The following is a 10,152-nucleotide window of genomic DNA, read 5'->3' as shown; positions in this document are numbered from 1 at the left end:
TCAGTTTCTTTATTATCTTGTGGAAGAACACGAAGAAATAATTTGATCAGACTCTCATCAACTTGATCCACTGGTTATTGTTTTAAAAACGGTGGTTACCAAACAAATTCAGCAAGAAGATCTAGATATCCGGCAACACATGATGCGAAACTGACCAATCACAAGGGAGTACCTCCACGTAACCATCTGCGTAGCAGGAGTGCACGTCAGGTCTGGAAGGGGTGCGCGTCAAGCCTCTGCAGACCTACGCTGAGCCTGCAGTGGTGCAGACAAGTATAAATCTGCCTTTAGAGACTAAAAAAAGTCACTTCTAATTAAGGTCACAATGTTTGGTGGACGGTTACATCCGTGATCGGGTGAAAAACAGAAATATCTGATTTAGCATCATGGCTACGACCGTGAGTGAGGCTAGAGAAAATGAAAATATGCCGCGGTTTACCTCACCATCTCCGATTAGTGAGCATCTGTCAGGAACTGTTGTTATCAAATGCTCCAAGGAAATGAATGTTGTCTCTCTGTTGATCCCAGATGCCTCAGAGAGAATCTCTGCATGAATAATGGTCGCTTGAACCCTATAGTTTTTGAGGAAGCTGGGGAAGTTTTCAGATATGAAACCAGAGATATCTACCTGTATCAGCAGGGGGACAAAGAAAACCCAGGACCGCTGGATAGTTTGACCATGCTGACGTCCAACACATGGGGGTGTTCTGAAACTCATCTTTCCCCAGCATCCTCCCAGCTGGGGATATCCTAGGTCCAAAGCAGCTGAAAAATTTGAGGAGGGAGAGAGGTCTTCGACCAAATGTGAGGAGCTGGAGTGTTTTCTAACAAGTCAGAAGGAGAAAGAGAATCTTCAGCAGGATCTGGCAGTTAAAATCCACTGCTTCAGGTCACTGGTTCTTTCATACTAGCCAGCGGAGAGCTAGAGGGGAAAAGAACCTGCCTGGTCTGTTTGTTTTGGAGACTTTCAGTTCAGACTGCAGTGTCTTCAGGACGTTTCTGGTAATACCCCTCGAGGCTTGGGGGGGGGATAAAATCATTTCTGCTCCGCAGCTGCTGAAACTGAACTGATATAGCAGCTGTGAAAAAAAACACCCTGCATTTTTAGACCCCCTCCTCCAACTCTGCCTCTGCACACCGACCACGCCATGACATCATCCTAGGTCCGTTAAAAGAAGAGATGCAAACATCTGTCCCTGGTACAAGTATTCATCCCTACAGCGGTATGAGGACAAAGATAGAATCCAGAATCCAGATGACTGACAGAGTTCTGGGGGAATCCTGCATATCCACCCCTACCATCCCCCTTCTTCATCTCCTTCAACTGAGGGGTCTTCTTCATCTCCCCATGATCTCCTTCATTCAATCTCAAACCATCATTGGAAAGACACATAATGCTGTGTAAGAGAAATTCTCTACTCAGTCTCTACAGGTTGGGTGGCACGATCCTTGATAATCAGCCAGGGATCATGGAGCTGGGGGATGACTTTCAACCAGCTCTATTCTTCCCTCTATTCTTCCTTCCAACCAGAGGTCACTGCCTGCCGGGGAGCAAGTTTCAGGACCCGCTGTGGGGTCTGCATCCTCCGCAAAGGGTGCATTGTCTGACCAGAGTTCTCTATTCCAGGAGGCCGCAGGGCCTGCAGAAGGTGATGAATCGGACGGTTGGTGATGAGGACTCCTCTTCAGACCACTCCACAGTGGTGGATGGGGATGAATTGAATAGTTTGATGACCCAAGTTGCCACCAATGCTATAAAAACGGTAGCTATCACATTGCGGTGGGAGTGAGGTCCCAAGTGCAGGCTTAAGGTGGTGGGAGGCAGACCGGGGCAGGGAAAAGTTTTTAATAAGGTAAAACTATACTTAAAAAACAAAAGACTCTGGAGGCAGAAACCATGACATGGCAGGAGCTTAAAAAATGGCATGAACACATCACTGACAGCAACCAGTAAACAATGGACGGCCCGGAAGAACTGAAACCAACGGCTAAAATACACTGAAGTACCAACTAGACACAGGTGAGATGACTGAACGATCAGACCAGGTGAACTAATGAGCAGGTAACACAAAGCAAGACAGGACTAACAAAACCCTAAATACAAGAAACCACGGAGCCATTAAAAAGATTTAATCCGGATAAAAGCTATCCAGATTTAGGAATCCCATTTTTTGGGACGGTGGATCACGTAACCCAGCTACTTTTATCCCGGTTGTTCAAAGCAAAATAGGATTGGATCACCCTGATCCAAAATCCCCATTTTCAGGATCACCAAATCCAAATTTCCAGCATGTAAATCAGTGTGCAAACAGGTAGACGAGACAGTGTGCATGCCTTAACTACTCGCGAGTGAAACCACTGGGAGCATGTAACCTAATACATGCATGTATTGTCCTGCGTAACATGGCGACCAGGTGGACTGTCCCTCTCTGCAACAATACTGAAGAAGCATGTGAGCCCCGTGTGGAGGTGCATACCTCTGGCACTCTGTCAGAATGAGGGACGGACAGGATGTGTAGTGAGGGATGCAATCGTTTATTTTTTTTGACAGGTTCTTTTCTGATTATGCAGCGATGAATAACAGGAAAATTGAATATTTTATTTGTGTTTGTTACTGGATTTGTTTGGGGGCTTATTTTGTGGAAACAAGTTGCTTTTTCACTGTAACAGTAAAACAAGTCAGGTGCAAAATACAAATGTAAGAATATGCACAGAATAAAAAGTTCTATTATTTGATCAGCTGTTAGGTTTTACCACAGTTTCCTCCTGAAATCCACCTTGTAATCCTGCCCTCTTTTTGGATCAGGATAATCCTGTTTTTTTGGATCAAAGTTATCCGGATTCTCCTCAAAAGTTTTGAACAACCCAAACTGAGGCTTTTATCCGGATAACAACCAGGATGGGATTACGTGATCCAAGCCGATTTCGGAATCGCATTGAACAACCCATTTTCAAGATTGGATCCTATCTGACAACCGAAATCCAAGCAGATTACGTTTGAACAACCGGCCCAAGAACATAAACCAGGAACATAAACCAGGAACATGAACCGGGAACATGAACCGGGAACATGAACCGGGAACATGAACCGGGAACATGAACCCGGAACATGAACCAGGAACATGAACCAGGAACGTGACAGGTTCATTCTATCTGGCTGTTCTTCATTATTACCAGGATAAGTATGTTAAGGCTATGATGGGGAGATTTTTACATGAGTTAAAAGCAGAAAGAGATGCCTTCTCTACGATGGGGTCTGAGGCAGCATGATCACCTCCAGCAGCTCTTCGTGCCCGCTGGAGGTTGAACCTCCAGCCCTCTGCATCTGCATCAATCCTCTCGAATCTGCTCTTGCATCCCGCTGACCACCGGCCCTCCCACCGCCCTGCTGACCCCCTGCTCTTCAGCCAAACCCAATCATCTACACTCTGGGTGTAGGGGTGTAGGGGTGTAGATGTTTTCTATTCTTTTTAATTGCACTTGGATCTCTCCGGATCACTGGGAGCTATGCCTGCTACATCTCCACCGGCATTATTTACACGCACGACCAGCTGATGGCCCTGGGACACCCGGCTCTCTCGGCTGGAGAGAGGCCCTACATACCCGAGGAGCTTAAGAGGAGACGGCGAGGCTGCAGAGCGGTGCTTAAACGGAGGATTAAGAAAAGAAAGTTTAAGCCCTACATCCCTGCAGTCATCACTGGTAACGTTAGATCACTGGCAAATAAAGTGGATGAACTGGAAGCGCTCGTCAGGACACAGAGGGAGTACCGAGAGTCCAGTATTATGTGTTTCACAGAGACGTGGCTGCACGACCAGATACCGGACTTTAACATCACCATCCCCGGCTTCCAGACAGTCCGAGCCGACAGAGACACCACCGCGACCGGCAAAAAGAAAGGAGGAGGCCTGGCCGTGTTTGTAAACAACAGATGGTGTCACCCCGGTCATGTCTCCATTAAAGAGCAGCTCTGCATCCCGGACATCAAGCTTGTCGCCGTCGGACTTCGCCCATATTATTTGCCGAGGGAATTTACCAGTGTTATCGCCATAACTGTTTATATTCCACCGTCTGGTAACGCAGAAGCAGCGTGTGACGTCATCCACTCTGTAACTGCGGGACTACAGACTAAACAACCTGGGGCCTTCATCGTCATCACAGGTGATTTTAACCATGTGTCTCTCTCATCCACTCTTCCAACCTTCCACCAGTTTGTTACATGCACCACCCGTGAAAATAAGACTTTGGATCTGCTGTATGCAAATGTTGAGGATGCATACAGCTCCACTGCACTGCCACCATTGGGCAGGTCAGACCACAACCTAGTCCTGCTCTCACCATCATATAAGCCTGTTGTTCAACAGCACCCAGTCACAGTGAGGACAGTGAGGAAATGGTCTCCTGAGGCCATGGAAACACTGCGTGGAGCGCTGGAGGCCACGGACTGGGATGCGCTGTATGAGCCACATGGTGAGGACATCGATGGCCTGACGGACTGTGTCTCTGACTACATTGGGTTCTGCATTGAAAACACCATCCCCACAAAAGAGGTTCGCTGCTACCCTAACAACAAACCGTGGGTTACCAGCAACCTGAAGATCCTTCTTAATGAGAAGAAGAGAGCCTTTAGATCGGGGGATCATGCTGAACTCAAGCGTGTACAAAGGGAACTAAAACACAGCATAAGGGAGAGCAGGGACAACTACAGGAGGAAACTTGAAAGCAAACTGGGGGACAACAACACCAGGGACGTCTGGAGGGGGATGAGAGAGATCACAGGCTTTCAGAGGAGAGGTGTGCAGCCGAGGGGGACAAGCTACGTGCCAACGAGTTGAACATGTTTTTCAATAGGTTCAACTCCAACCCCTCCTCCACTGGCAGGCCCTCTTCTGCATCTCAATCTCAATACAACAACTCCCCACCTCCCCCCACCCCCACCCCCACCAACACCACCACCTACTGGGACCCTTTCTCATCTCCTGCCCCCAGGACTTCCTCACAGCCCCCACAGCTCTTCCCCACCTCCGGCTGCAGACACCTCTTAGCACCTCTGTTGTCACCTCCACCACCCAGCCCACTGCTTACATCCACCTCAGAACCTGCTATACCCCCTACCCCCCAGTCTGGACTCCACATCACATCCAGCCAGGTGAAGAGAGAACTGGAGAGACTCAGACAGAGGAAAGCCGCTGGACCGGACAGACTCAGCCCTTATGTGCTGAAAGCATGTCCCGGTCAGCTCTGTGGAGTTCTCCAGCACCTCTTCAACATGAGCCTACGCCTTCAGAAAGTGCCAGTGCTCTGGAAAACATCGTGCCTGGTCCCAGTGCCCAAAAAAGGACGTCCTACTGCACTGTAGGACTACAGGCCAGTAGCACTGACCTCTCACATCATGAAGGTCATTGAGAGACTGGTTCTGGCGCACCTCAGGCCACTGGTGAGCCAATCACAAGACCCCCTCCAGTTTGCATATCAGCCCCATGTTGGGGTTGATGATGCAATCATCTACTTGCTGCAGAGGGCCTACTCCTCCCTGGATAGACCTGACACATCAGTCCGCATCATGTTCTTCAACTTCTCCAGCGCCTTTAACACCATCCAGCCTGGACTGCTGAAGGCCAAACTTCTGGACATGTGGGTGAGTGCTCCCCTCGTCGCCTGGGTAGACGACTATCTGACGGGCAGACCGCAGTTTGTGAGGTTACAGACCTGTGTGTCTGATCGTCTGATCAGTAACATTGGGGCCCCCCAGGGAACTGTGCTGTCTCCCTTCCTCTTCACCACATATACATCAGACTTTAAGTACTGCACTGAATCGTGTCATCTGCAGAAATTCTCTGATGACACGGCCATTGTGGGATGTGTGGAGGGGGGGAGGGAGGCGGAGTACAGGGACCTGGTGGACCGCTTTGTGAGGTGGTGTGGGGAGAACTATCTACTGCTGAACGTGGCGAAGACGAGAGAGATGGTGGTGGACTTTAGGAGGAAAAAGCCTCTGCCCTCTCCTGTCTGCATCAATGGGACAGATGTGGACTCAGTGGACTCATACAAATATTTAGGCGTCACACTTAACAATAAGCTGGACTGGTCCACCAACACAGACGCCATTTACAAGAAGGGGCAGAGCCGGCTTTACTTCTTAAGGAGGCTCAGGTCCTTTCACGTCTGCAATAAGATGCTGCAGATGTTTTATCAGTCTGTTGTGGCGAGCGCCATCTTCTTTGCTGCAGTGTCCTGGGGTGCGGGCATCAAGGCAAAGGACGCCAACAGACTGAAGAAACTGATCAGAAAGGCAGAGTCTGCTGTCGGCTCTAAACTTGTCACCCTGGAGGAGGTGGTGGAGGAGAGAATGCTGGCAAAACTGCTGGCAATCAGGGACAACCCCTCCCACCCCCTCCATAACACACTGGACAAGCTAAAGAGCAGTTTTAGCAGCAGACTGATCCAACCCCGCTGCTCTAAGGAACGGTACAGGAGATCGTTCCTTCCTGCTGCAATAAGACTCCATAACTCATCTACCTCTGCCAGAGACACGATCACACAACTGGACTAAGTCAACCATTGTACTTACTGCAACCTATAGTTGTCGCTCTGATATACAATTATATAATATTTGTATCCTTTGCACATCATTCAACATTCTGTATTATCTTTGCACTTCCTTTATTTACATAGTCATATTTACATATCAATATCTGATAGCTATTTTCATTATTACTTCATCTTGCCACTGCACTTTATCTGCCAATTCACTCTTGTATTCGTATTTTTTTCTCTAATTTATTCCACTTTGGATTTTTTATGTTATTACTGGACTACTGTAACAACGCAATTTCCCTTCGGGGATAAATAAAGTTGTCTGTCTGTCTGTCTGTCTGTCTTATGGAACCCTCAAAACAGGACAAAAATCAGCAGTCTCGAAGGGTAAAGCATCGCACATGCATGGAAAGAATCTCCACAGTCACTTTTTAGAGCTCTGAGTTTCCTTTTACTAGAAGTTAGTGATTCTCTTTACATTGCAACATAGCTCACCAATAGCCGGGTGGTTTACAGCATGCATCATCACAGATCAATCCAGCAGCGTCAGAGTTACAACCAAAAGACAAACCCTGACTCACATCTCTGTCCCCCCCCCCCCTAAATAATTATTGGTTAAACCATTCTACAAAAAGATGGTGTCCCTCATATTTCTAAATACAAATAAACTACTATTTACAACATAACTTCCCTGAACATACATTGTGACTAACTAAACTTAATACATAACAGAAAAGCTAAAGTAACATTCACAGAAAACAAACTAATCAAAACCCCCATTCACTCCCATCCCTCTCTACTCTGACTCCCTGGTTCAGCCCAATCAGGTGATTATTGGACAATTTCCAGCAGCTTGGGTCCTTAGGCTGCCCTCATGTGTGCACTCCATGAAGTCACGCCCAGCAAGACCTCAGAGAGAGAGATGTTAGTGACTTTTCCCAAAATAAATCACAACTACAACTTAAGCAAATAAACAATGTCACAATATATGGAACACATTCACCTTAGTGAGGGGGCTGTCACACCACACCCTCACACTGGGGCTCCGAAAAGGGGGGGTAAAGGAGACGGATTCTAGGGGCCCAGAAGGGCCCTCAATACAATGGTAATATTAACAATTATCTAATACTCAATGAAAAAACTTACAATCACACAAAAATTTTAGTTATAATGCATTGGTATCACTAAGTTTCTTTGTTTTGGAAACATTTCTGAACACCCCCCCCCTCTCTAGATTTCCCGTAAATGGTTCAGTCCACTTGCTCCATACAGGGAGTGGATGCTAAGACGGCAGGATGCCTCAAAAATCTGGAAGTTAAAAAAAAAGAAACAAGCTGAGAGTGGAGAGAGAACAGAGGGGTGGACAGTACGTCACCCTGTACTTTCAGAGATGAGGTGGTCAGTTAGTTCGTCTGATGGAAAGTTGTGGAACATCAGCTTGTTGTCTCTTCTAGACTTTCTTCATATAATCTAGCTCACTTTGCTCCATATTAGCTCATATTTCTGAAGAAAACTGGATTTTATTCATTTCACTGTTGTTTTAATCAATTAATCAAGGCAGGCAAACGATTAGCAAACTGCTCTGCTAAAAAAAAAATCACGAACAGACACCAGCAGCCGAAGAAAATGCTGCCAGACCCCCCTCCCCGCCCCTCCCCGCCCCACTTGAACATGTCCAGGTGGCCCCTGAGGAAGGAGGTGAGCAGCTGAGCGTTGAATTAATTGATTATTTTGGAGGAAAAACATTATATAATAGGAAAAAAAACGTTCAGAATTAATAATATTAATTAAAAATAGTTTGTATTTATTTTAGAATGATTTAAATGGTAAAGAAAATGCTCAGCTATCAGTGTAATGTAGGTTAGCTCAGTAGTTTGGGACCCATGCTCCTTCTTTGCAGTAGAACAGAGACATTTCTAGTGCAGCAGACTGGGTGACTGCTTTCAATCCAACCAGAGAAATATTTATATTTTCTAGATATCAGAAGATTAACTAGCAACAACCATATAGCACTCCTGGATATGTTATTACACAAAGTTCTACCTTTTAAAATGTGATTATTTAATTTTAAAGACGCTCCCAGCCGTTGTTTGGTTGTAAATCTCCACAGTGGTTTGCTTGTGACCGTATTACATTCAGTTCATATAAAACAATAAACCATATGAGGTCCTGCTAGTTTTTGTTTGTGAGCCTACCTAATTTATTTTACCATTTGCTTCTGATTTTATTTATTTATTTTTATGTATTATTTTTTTGTTGCCTCTTCTTCAGCAATAATGTTCAAATACAACAAATCATCAAAACAAGTGGCCATTTTGTTTTTGATGTTTTAGCTGAGATTTGATTTGTTTCTCCACAGATTATAAATGCATTTCATTTTCATGGAAGAGGTTATTTTGTATTTAAGTTCTGTATTTTAAGTAATTGATCTTGAGATAATTGTTTAAGTATTTAAAAAAAGAAAGATTGGTTTTGAAATATAAAGTATCCGTCTTGCAGCAAACTGAATCTAAATAAATTTAATTATATTTTTAGTGCTCCCCCTACCAAGTAGCCTAACTGTCATGTTTTTCTTTTCACATATTTAGGTGTGATGTTCAAAATATCATTAAAATTGCAAATTTTATGTATTACAGTATCAAAGTTTCCAGGGGGGGGCCACTTCAGTTTCTTTTCACAGGGCCGAAAAACCCTGGCAGCACCCCTGCCTACATGTAAGCACCTCTTACTCTCTTCCCCAGCTTCACATGGCCTTCGTGCCCCTGGTACTCCAAGAAGAGCCAGTGCCATTTGTTCTGCTGTTCAACTTTGCGACCCCTGGTACTCCAAACAGAACTTTGAAAAATATTTAGAGGAAGGTGCACAGCACTGAGGCCGCCCTAAGAGGAGAAGATGAGAAAAAAATGGAACAGCTCTCTTACAAATTTGGAAGGAGGAATAATGTCTACCTTCTTTTCCTCATCCATAAAAAAAAATGTTGTACAAACTCAGCTTAGCAAGCTTAGTGGTTGTTTTTCTACTTCATGATTTAGCTTTATAGACCCAAGTCCTTTCTTCTTTTTGTATAAAACATGTATAGGATGTAGAGGAGATTGTACATATTTTTGTTTTTAGTTTAATCTTTTTCACTCAAAGGATATGAATAAAAACAAAAAACACTGAGTGGTGTCAGTTAATTCAGACTTGTGATTCTATCTGAAGCGACATAAAGTACAAAGGGACACCGACTTTGATGTGGTAATAAATATTGTTTGTTTCTGAGTCTTTTTCCTTACACTGTTCCTTTTTATAAAGTAGACTTCATTGGTAACATATAGATGTAGTCATTACTAGTCATTAATCTTATTATTAAATTATTACTGAACGTTAGTTAAACTTTTCTAATCAGTGATAATAGTTAAAGTTTATTTAAACAATGCCTACTTTATATGAAGTAGAATGACACAACAGATTGAGTCCAGATGCCAGTCAGCCTACAAGCAGCAGGTCAACAACAGCTGGAAACAGGCGGGTTATACAATTGTTACAGCAGCAGTCATGTTTTTAATGTCAATGTGGCCAAATCCAGACATAGATATAATCAGACAGTCACAACAACTCACACATGCAGCTCAA

This window comes from Melanotaenia boesemani, chromosome 23 (genome assembly GCF_017639745.1).
Source record: "Melanotaenia boesemani isolate fMelBoe1 chromosome 23, fMelBoe1.pri, whole genome shotgun sequence".
In the NCBI taxonomy this organism is placed as follows: Eukaryota; Metazoa; Chordata; class Actinopteri; order Atheriniformes; family Melanotaeniidae; genus Melanotaenia; species Melanotaenia boesemani.
Note: the sequence above shows the minus strand (reverse complement) of the source record.